The sequence below is a fragment of the Lithobates pipiens genome, unplaced genomic scaffold (assembly GCF_037356315.1).
Source record: "Lithobates pipiens isolate NorthernLeopardFrog02 unplaced genomic scaffold, aLitPip1_a1.2 Scaffold_13, whole genome shotgun sequence".
NCBI classification, from domain to species: Eukaryota; Metazoa; Chordata; class Amphibia; order Anura; family Ranidae; genus Lithobates; species Lithobates pipiens.
The window spans coordinates 403,641,040-403,652,138 of record NW_027507718.1 but is presented as its reverse complement, the minus strand read 5'-3'; the positions used below and the strand labels follow the sequence as shown (position 1 = coordinate 403,652,138).

Genomic DNA, 11,099 nt, shown 5'->3' with positions numbered 1-11,099 from the left:
TATTCGTGCCTCCTCATCAGTGCCCATAAGTGCAACATATTCGTGCCTCCTTATCAGTGCCGCCTAATCAGTGCCCATAAGTGCAGCATATTCGTGCCTCCTCATCAGTGCCCATAAGTGCAGCATATTCATGCCTCCTCATCAGTGCCCATAAGTGCAGAATATTCATGCCTCCTCATCAGTGCCCATAAGTGCAGCATATCCGTGCCTCCTCATCAGTGTCGCCTAATCAGTGCCCATAAGTGCAGCATATTCGTGCCTCCTCATCAGTGCCGCCTCATCAGTGCCCATAAGTGCAGCATATCCGTACCTCCTCATCAGTGTCGCCTAATCAGTGCCCATAAGTGAAGGAGAAAAATTAAAAATATTTACAAAATTTACTAACAGAATCTAAGAATTTTTTTTTTTTCGTTTTCGGTCTTTTTTTGGGGGGGGGGGGGGAATTAAAAAAGCCAGGAGTGATTAAATGCCACCAAAAGAAAGCTCTATTTGTGTGAAGAAAATGATAACAAATCTCACATGGTTACAGTGTAGGAGGACCGCACAATTGTTATGTACAATGCGACAACACTGAGAGCTGAACAATGGCCTGGGCAGGAAGGGGGGGCAGTGCCCAGTATTGAGGTGGTTAATAAATAAATGGTCATGTCATTCAGATTGTATAAAGTGATTTTTGATTGGCTCCTGAGGAAGTGGACCATGTCGAGGAAACGCGTAGAGCCTGTATAATTAGCAGATATGGAGAAGATAAAATAAAGGGATGAATTGCGCCCGATCTCCAACCATCTATTGCAATATGAAAATGTTTGTGTCGTTCTTCTACATTTTAGTATGAAATGAACACACGTTGTATTTCAGGATGTTGTGATCCTTCTAGGAGTTTTTGGTGGATTCGGTTGAACACGGAGGACCACACACACACAGATCTCAATGTATCTGCTTCATCACGGACTTTCCATCGGTCGTGTACTTACCTTTAGGCTTTTGGAGCCATTGATTTGTGGTAGTGGAGGAGGGGAGTGTAAGGACACATTGTACAGACATGACACGTGTGACCTCAGGAAGGTGATGTGTGTGGAAGGTGTGACGTCATGTAGTATGGGCACACACGGGCCGATGTGTGTTGGAATGGACCTGTCACGTCCTGTCACCTTGTAGAGCTGATCATCACACAGGCAGGAAAAGAGAAGCGAGGTCACATGAGCAGCCCTCCCCTCCCCCTCCTCCCCGATCGGCTGTGTGATGAAGCTGGGACTGGAGGAGACACATCTGGACCGAACCTCGTCCATCCGACACCGGCCACAGCCTGACCTTCATCCGTCCACCGAGCTATGGAGGGGCCACCTAGCCATCCGTGCGGCCACTGACCGTCCAAGCCATCCGCCGCAGGTAAGTCACAGCCCCGGCTCCTGCTGATCTGGATGGGGGATGAGGACACATACCGGACCTGGGATCACACAGCACCGCACGGCACCCCCAACTTTTCATTCATTTCCCGGAGTTGATGAGCTGTGCAGGACACGGCAGTTCTCTGTGCCGGGGATCACATAGGGATCATCACATAGGGATCATCACATAGGGATCACTGACCTTGTGATCACATAGAGATCATCACATAGGGATCATCACATAGGGATCACACAGGGATCATATAGGGATTACTGACCTTGTGATCACATAGAGATCATCACATAGGGATCACACAGGGATCATCACATAGGGATCACACAGGGATCATCACATAGGGATAATCACATAGGAATCACTGACCTTCGGATCACATAGGGATCACTGACATAGAGATCACATAGAGATCATCACATAGGGATCACTGACCTTGGGATCACATAGGGATCATCACATAGGACATAGGGACCACTGACCTTGTGATCACATAGGGATCATCACATAGGGATCACTGACCTTGGGATCACATAGGGATTACTGACACAGGGATCATCACATAGGGATTACATAGGGATCACTGACATAGGGATCACATAGAGATCATCACATAGAGATCATCACATGGGGATCACTGACCTTGGGATCACATAGGGATCTTCACATAGGGATCATCACATAGGGATCGCTGACATTGGGATCACATAGGGATCATCACATAGGGATCGCTGACATTGGGATCACATGGGGCTCACTGACATTGGGATCATCACATAGGGATCACTGACATTGAGATCATCACATAGGGTTCACTGACATTGGAATCGCATAGAGATCACTGAAATAGGGATCACATAGGGATTATCACATAGGGATCACTGACAGGGATCACATAGAGATCGCTGACATAGGGATCACGTAGAGATCACATAGGGATTACTGATTACATAGGGATCACATAGAGCACTGATGAGCTCCAATCCTGGGGGAGGAGCATGGAACTCTGGGTATTTCCATCAGATGACAGCTGACATACATCCCCATCCAGTGACATTCTAAATATGAAATTGCCCCGTGTGTCACTGGTAAGTGCCCATGTTTGGATGTGTGCCCCGGGCAGAATTAGATTAGAGTGTAAGCTCTTTTGAGCAGGGCCCTCTTAACCCTCTTGTATGTTATGGTATTGTAATTGTATTGTCTCCCTTTTTACATTGTAAAGCGCTGTGTAAACTGCTGGCATTATATAAATCCTGTATAATAATAAGAGCTGACATACATCCCCATCCAGTGACATTCTCAGTATGAATGTGTCATTGGACTGTCACTGTGTTTGGATGGACCCTCCGGGGTGTCCATTGAGATGGGAAATGGAACGACTGTAATGGGACGATCGCGGTGAGCAAATGTCATTTATCTGCCTTGCCAAATTCTAAAGGGCAACATTTCCACTTCCAGTTAATGAATTTATATTCTATATGTTATCAGATTTATTGACCCTCTAACATGTTTCAGCCCCTTCATTACCCGGCCATGCATCAGTTTTCACTGCTGTGATACCTTGACTGACATACAACACTGTACCCTAATGGACTTTACCTTATTTTTTTGAAACACGTTCTCATAGAGATCTGCTGAGCCCCAGTTCTGGGAGAGCAGCATGGAACTCTGGGTATTTCCATCTGATGTCAGCTGACATACATCCCCATCCAGTGACATTGCCATATGTGTCATTGGAGCGTGCGTGCTTTTGGCTCTTTTCCCCCGAAATGCGTTCATTGAGATGTGAAATGGAATGAGTCCAGTCTAAAGGGAAAAGATCATGGTGGGCAAGTGTCATTTATTTACCTAGCCATGTCATAAAGGGCAGCGTTTAGAGTCCCAGTGAATGAATATGTTATCAGAATCAGGGCCGGTTCACACTGCAGGCGAGGCGAGGCGACTCCGACTTGCCTCGCCGCGACCTGCAGCGGCCTCGGCGGCGACTTGCAAATGACTTCTGTATAGAAGTCAATGCAAGTCGCCCCGAGGTCGCCCGAAAGTAGTACAGGAACCTTTTTTCTGAGTCGGAGCGACTCGAGTCGCTCCTTTCAGAACGGTTCCATTGTACAGAACGTGGGCGAGTTGCGGGAGCGAGGCGAGGCGAGTCGTGTCGCCTCGCATCGCCCGCTGTGTGAACCGGCCCTCATTGACCATCTCCGCCATGTTTCACCTCCTTCATTGCCCGGCCTTTGAGGGGTTTTCTGCACTCTTATACTTTGACTTACAATTACTCAGTCATACAACACTGTATTCTAATGGAGTTTATATCATTTTTAGAGACACATGGAGCTTTCTTTGGGTGGATTATAACCACCATTTGTTTTTGTTTTTTTACTTTTTAAAGAAAAAAAAAGACAAAAATTGAAAAACGCGGTGTGAAAATATCAGGACAGTACAACCCCGCCCCCTCCCCATAGCAAATGAAAATGCCAGGACTGTACAACCCGCCCCCTTCCCCATAGCAAATGAAAATGCCAGGACAGTACAACCCCGCCCCCTCCCCATAGCAAATGAAAATGCCAGGACTGTACAACCCGCCCCCTTCCCCATAGCAAATGAAAATGCCAGGACAGTACAACCCCGCCCCCGCCCCCTCCCCCATAGCAAATGAAAATGCCTGGACATTACAACCCCGCCCCCTCCCCATAGCAAATGAAAATGCCAGAACAGTACAACCCCGCCCCCTCCCCATAGCAAATGAAAATGCCAGAACAGTACAACCCCGCCCCCTCCCCATAGCAAATGAAAATGCCAGGACAGCACAACCCCGCCCCCTCCCCATAGCAAATGAAAATGCCAGGACAGTACAACCCCGCCCCCCTCCCCATAGCAAATGAAAATGCCAAGACAGTACAACCCCGCCCCCTCCCCATAGCAAATGAAAATGCCAGGACAGTACAACCCCGCCCCCTCCCCCATAGCAAATGGAAATGCCAGGACAGTACAACCCGCCCCCTCCCCATAGCAAATGAAAATGCCAGGACAGTACAACCCCGCCCCCTCCCCCATAGCAAATGGAAATGCCAGGACAGTACAACCCGCCCCCTCCCCATAGCAAATGAAAATGCCAGGACAGCACAACCCCGCCCCCTCCCCATAGCAAATGAAAATGCCAGGACAGTACAACCCCACCCCCCTCCCCATAGCAAATGAAAATGCCAAGACAGTACAACCCCGCCCCCTCCCCATAGCAAATGAAAATGCCAGGACAGTACAACCACGCCCCCTCCCCCATAGCAAATGGAAATGCCAGGACAGTACAACCCGCCCCCTCCCCATAGCAAATGAAAATGCCAGGACAGTACAACCCCGCCCCTCCCCCCATAGCAAATGGAAATGCCAGGACAGTACAACCCCGCCCCCTCCCCATAGCAAATGAAAATGCCAGGACAGTACAACCCCTCCCCCTCCCCATAGCAAATGAAAATGCCAGGACAGTACAACCCCGCCCCCTCCCCATAGCAAATGAAAATGCCAGAACAGTACAACCCCGCCCCCTCCCCATAGCAAATGAAAATGCCAGGACAGTACAACCCCGCCCCCTCCCCATAGCAAATGAAAATGCCAGAACAGTACAACCCCGCCCCCCTCCCCATAGCAAATGAAAATGCCAGAACAGTACAACCCCGAATTGAGCCCTTCTTGGAAAGTAGACTTTGATTGGTCTTACTATGAAATGAAGAACTGTGCTGGTATTGAGGGGCTTCAAACACGACGCTTGGTAATGGTGATCTAGATACAGTAAAGTGACACTAAATGATACCCTTATTCTCCAAAAACAATCCATACACAGCCCACTAATGGCTCTGTAATCTATTTTTTCATGAATTGTTTCTTACTGTATACATTACTTACCTTACATACAGTGGGGCCATAGAGAACGAACGTAGCCACCTTCTACCAGGAATTTGGATAACAGCAGAAAAAAATAACGAATTGAGAGATTTGGAGTTAAGAATTTATATACAGGGCCTTGAAAAAGTATTCATACCCCTTGAAATGTTACACATTTTGTCATTTTACAACCAAAAATGTAAATGTATGCTTTTGCAAAGAAGAATGGGCAAAAATGCCACTCTCTAGATGTGCAAAGCTGGTACAGACATCCCCAAAAGACTTGCAGCTGTAATTGCAGTGAAAGGTTCTACAAAGCATTGACACGGGGGGGCTGAATATACATGCACGCCGCAATTTTCATATACTGTATTAATTGGCGTATAACACGCACTTTTTTCCCCCCTACGATCAGGGGAAAATCGTGGGTGCGTGTTATACGCCAGATCCCCGCCGTCTCTGAGGGGAAGAGGAGCGAGCACCGCCGAAATACACATAGCTCGCAGTCACGCCCAGTCCCGCCATTGGACCTGGGTTATGTCCATCATAGGAGCCGAGCCAAGGGGCGGGACTGGGTGAGAGAAGCCAAGTACACAGGACATCCGGCTCTGTCTATCTCGGCGGTGATAATTTTAAACGATCTTACTGCAGTGACACTGGGCAAGGCTTCAATGACACTGGGCAAGGCTGCGATGACACTGGGCAAGGCTTCAATGACACTGGGCAAGGCTGCGATGACACTGGGCAAGGCTTCAATGACACTGGGCTAGGCTGCAATGACACTGGGTAAGGCTTCATTGACACTGGGCAAGGCTTCAATGACACTGGGCAAGGCTTCATTGACACTGGGCAAGGCTTCATTGACACTGGGCAAGGCTTCAATGACACTGGGCAAGGCTTCAATGACACTGGGCAAGGCTTCAATGACACTGGGCAAGGCTTCATTGACACTGGGCAAGGCTTCATTGACACTGGGCAAGGCTTCAATGACACTGGGCAAGGCTTCAATTACACTGGGCAAGGCTGCAATTACATTGGGCAAGGCTGCAGATGGACACTGATCGTTCTGCAATGATGGACAAGGATGCAGATGGACACTGATAAGGCTGCATTGATGGGCATTTAAATGTACGTTTTTTTCCTTATACTTCCCTCCTAAACTTGGGGTGCGTGTTATAAGCTGGCGCGTGTTATACGCCAATACATACAGTATTTATTTGTAAAAAGATGTTGAAAAACATTTATCATTTTGCTTCCACTTCACAATTATGTGCCACTTTGTGTTGGCCTACCGCGTTTCCTGGAAAATAAGACCTACCCTGAAAATAAGACCCACTGTTATTTTCCAGGAGGGCTGCAATATAAGCCCTACCCCGAAAATAAGCCCTAGTTTAAAATGCTTGTAAAATCCTATAATCCACTCTATTACAGTAGTATATAATGTACAATGTGTGTGTTTCTATAATATAATTGTCCCAAATACCTTAGTTACAGCTGACCTCCAGCTGCTCTCCTCCTCTTATCCCAGCTGTCAGCAGGGGATCTCACCCCCCCCCCCCCCCCCCCCGCAGTGCTTGGAGCAGGGACGGCGCAATAACAGGTATTTGGCACAATTATATTACAGAAACATGCACATTGTACGTTATATACTACTGTAATAAAGTGGATTATAGGATTTTACAACCATTTTAACTTGGTTCATTCTGGGAATTCCTGACAGGCAGGGCGGGAGAGGGGGAGAGAAGACGTCACATTACAAGACCTACCCTGAAAATAAGCCCTACAGTGTCTTTTGTTGGCGAAATTAATATGACCCGGGCGTATTTTCGGGGAAACACGCTATCACATAAAATCCCAATAAAATACATTTACGTTTTTGATTATAACATGACAAAATGTGGAGAATTTCAAGGGATATGAATACTTTTTCAAGGCACTGTACTTAAATAGATATTTTTTGTTTTTGCAACCAGAGTTTATTGTCACTTTAAATGTACAGTTCATGCGGCCTTATTAGGTCAATGATGTCACAAGCAGGGGGCGGCCCGGCCATTAAGGGCACACAAGTGCCGCCATCCCCCCTGCCCATCGCCGCCTCCCCTATTCATGCATCCGGCCCCTTTATGACACCGGCGCATGGATACCAATGCGGAGAGGCTGTTTTTTTTTGAAGCACCGATTAGAGCCACAGGCTCTAATAGGCTTCAATATAGGGTGGGCTCAGGTTGCAGATGGGTGGGTTCGGAGCCCACCCAGGTGTATTACAACAGCGAATCAATATTCACTGTTGTAACAATGATTTTCCTCCCGGCCAATCAGAAAGCGGATTTTGACACTGGTCACCCGATTGGCTGAAAGGACAGGCAATCCGCTTGAAAAATACATTCTGCAGCTGCTCTTTTCAGTGCTGATCCAGATGACTATCCTACATTTCAAATAACATAGGTCAGAATGTCATTCTCTAATAGAATAAGAAATGTCAGGATAGTGGAATGCAGAGTGTTCACCATTGGATATATTGTGACCATGTTAGTGCATGTCTTGTATTATACCTTCATGTAAATATGGTACAAAAAACAAATGTATCCATAACATCTAAGGATTGATGAGCTGCAATATATTACATTTTTGTTTTTGGGTTTAATGCCACTTTAACCACTTGCTGTTCGGGGCAATTTTTTATTTTTTCACACATGTTAAAATCACAATTTTTTTCCTAGAAAATGATTTAGAACACCCAAACAATATATATTTTCCGAAGGCAGAAGCAGTTTATCAAGCGCAAATTTTCAGGAAAATATACACAAACATGTATTTTATTGTACACAAACACAATATAATACCCATTTTTTTGGTAAAATATAAGATAATGTTGTGTTGAGTGAATAGATACCTAACATGTAAATACTGAGAGTTGCGTGCGCCCAGGAAATGGCGTCAAACTACAGTACCTACATTTTTTCATGGCGACGTTATCATTGGAAATCTTGGCCCTAGAATTATTGCTATCACTCAGGCGTTTTCAGTGATACTTCACCTGTTGGGTGCAATCGCTGTTTAAATACTGCGTGTATTTGCATTTGTGTGTATGGACAGGGGTGCTTTAACCACTTCAGCCCCGGAGGATTTTACCCCCTTCCTGACCAGAGCACTTTTTGCGATTCGTCGCTTTAACTGACAATTGCGTGGTCATGCGATCTTGTATCCAAACAAAATTGACGCCCTTTTTTTCCCACAAATAGAGCTTTCTTTTGGTGGTATTTGATCGCCTCTGTGTTTTTTATTTTTTGCGCTATAAACAAGAAATAAAAACAATTAAAAAAAAAATGCAATATCTTTTACTTTTTGCTATAATAAATATCCCCCAAAAATATATAAAAAAACTATTTTTTTCCTTCAGTTTAGGCCAATATGTATTCTTCTACATATATTTGGTAAAAATAAATTGCAATAAGCGTATATTGATTGGTTTGTGCAAAATTTATAGCATCTACAAAATAGGGGATAGTTTTATGGCATTTTTAATTTATTTTTTTATTTTTTTTATTAGTAATGGCGACGATCTGTGATTTTTATTGGGACTGCAACATTATGGCAGACAGATCGCACACTTTTGACACTATTTTTGGACCATTGTCATTTATACAGCAATCAGTGCTATAAAAATGCACTGATTACTGTGTAAATGACACTGGCAGTGAAGGGGTTAAGTGTGTCCTAGGGAGTGATTCTAACTGTGGGGGGGAGCTTGGCTTCAACACACAGGACAATGATCACTGCTCTCAATGACAGTAGTGATCTCTGTCCTGTCACTAGGCAGAATGGGGAAATGCTTTGTTTACAAAAGCATCTCTCCGTTCTATCTCTCCATGACACGATCGCGAGCACCCGGCGGACATCGAGTCCGTGGGACCCGCGGTCACGGTCACAGAGAACGCTTCTTAAAGGGGGCGTACCTGTAAGCCCCTTCTGCCAACGTAAATCGGCGTGTGCTGGTCGGCAAGCGGTTAAAAACATTTTTAAAACAATTTTTATTTTATTTTTATACATTTATTTTTTTTACACTTTTTAAATTTTTTGTTCAATTTAACTTTATTGCTTTCACAAGGGGGCTAACAAATGCACAGGTGTCAAACTGGCTGCCCTCCAGCTGTTGCAAACCTATAAGTCCCATGAAGCATTGCAAGGCTGGCAGTTACAAGCAGGACTCCCATAGGCAGAGGCATGATGGGACTTGTAATTCCGCATCAACTGGAGGGCTTTGAGCAGGTGACAGGTACACTTTATGGAGACATAGAGGTCTATTAGAGCTCTAAAGTCTCCCCTGCTCTCCAAAGCAACTAAAGAAGCACCGATCATGCTTGGTTAGCTGTAACAACCAGGGAATGACAGCTCTGAAACCTGAAGTAATAAAATTGTTACAAGACCAATCTCCTGCGCTCAGGAGAAGTGCCCTGGCCAAAGACAATCTGTAGTCTTCAGGAGATCCAAATTTTGCACTGGTTTTGCTGCCCCCTGCAGGCCGGGGAAACCTAAAGGAAATACGGCAAGAACAAGAAACTGGGGGTGCACCAACCTAGCACATTACCTTTGTGATAGCTTTATTCAGTTTTTTTTTTTTTTACACAAATAAAGGTATCGCAAAGGTAATGCGCTAGGTTGGTGTGTTCATTGTTTTTGGAGTAACAAAATCATTGTCACTTCCGGCTTCATTAGTCAAGGAGGAGATGAGGGAATGGATGTTCCTCCATCTCCTCCGTGTGAAGCCGTCCTGGCCATATAGTAATGGGAGGTGGTAGGAGGAGTAGGGAGCCCACAGTTCTCAAGGAGGGCTTATTATTGAATCATAACAGGGCAGATCTCATACAGCGAAGGTGTGGGAGCATCGGTGGGCCGCCACACAACAAGAAAGAAGAAGCTGTCTGACGATTATGTCATCTTCTGAAAATGGTGGCACGGGCCACCGGAGGGGAAAAAGTGCCACACTAACATGAGGCCACACAGAAGGAAGAAGCAAGCTTTGAATGTGTTTATATATTTACAGTATAGTAGTGGTGTTAGTAATAAATAGGAAGGGTCCACTTTAAGGTCTTCCAAACATTTTGCATTGGAGGTTGTTTTGGGGAGTACACTGCTGTACAATTCAACAAATATAAGGCAGACAGTCTATAAAAAAAATTAAAAAAAAAGCAATACTTACCTTTAGTTTGGAGATGCCCATATGCAGTAGCAGCATTGTTTAATGTACTTTCTCTGACCCCACGCTGTCATTTGCCCACACCAGCCTGTAACTGGACAGTGAAAAAAGAAGCAGCACAGTGATGATCTCATCTCCCAGTCTCTCTGTTTTTTCCTCCCATCAGCATGCTCCTTGTCAATGCATGAGCTGATTGGCTCATTGTGCTGCTTCTCCTTCTCATACTCTGAACTCTGCTATACAGTGATTGCCTGCTTGCCTTTAGAAAGTACATTTAATGATGAATTATTATTATTTTTTTTTAAATCTGCCTAGAATTTATCTTTAATAGTACATGCAATACTATCACTATGTACTGTGTGTATATATAATATATAGTATATGTATATATATATATATATATATATATATATATATATAATTTTTTTTTTAATTAAAATATAAATAAAGCTTGTCAAAATATCAGCTCGTATTTGCTATTTGCTATTTAGCATTTCGTTTTTCTAAGCCTCTGTGTCTGGTGTTAATGGTATGTACTATTAAATCCCCAACTAAGAAGACTTCTCTTGTGAGGACAAACAAGGATTAGAGATTCATGCTGCCAGCATGGAGCAATTTATCTTTC

At 44.8% G+C, this 11,099-nt stretch overlaps 1 protein-coding gene across 1 annotated transcript in view; it reads left to right on the top strand.

Annotated features, from left to right (window-relative positions):
* The first annotated feature begins 1,020 nt into the window (after positions 1–1,020).
* The window catches only part of TRMT9B (tRNA methyltransferase 9B (putative)), a 100,908-nt gene continuing 90,829 nt past the window's right edge, over positions 1,021–11,099 (top strand). Inside the window, exon 1 of the mRNA XM_077477433.1 lies at positions 1,021–1,389. The gene's annotated coding sequence lies outside the window, so the exon portion shown is untranslated. The remainder of the gene's footprint in view (positions 1,390–11,099) is intronic.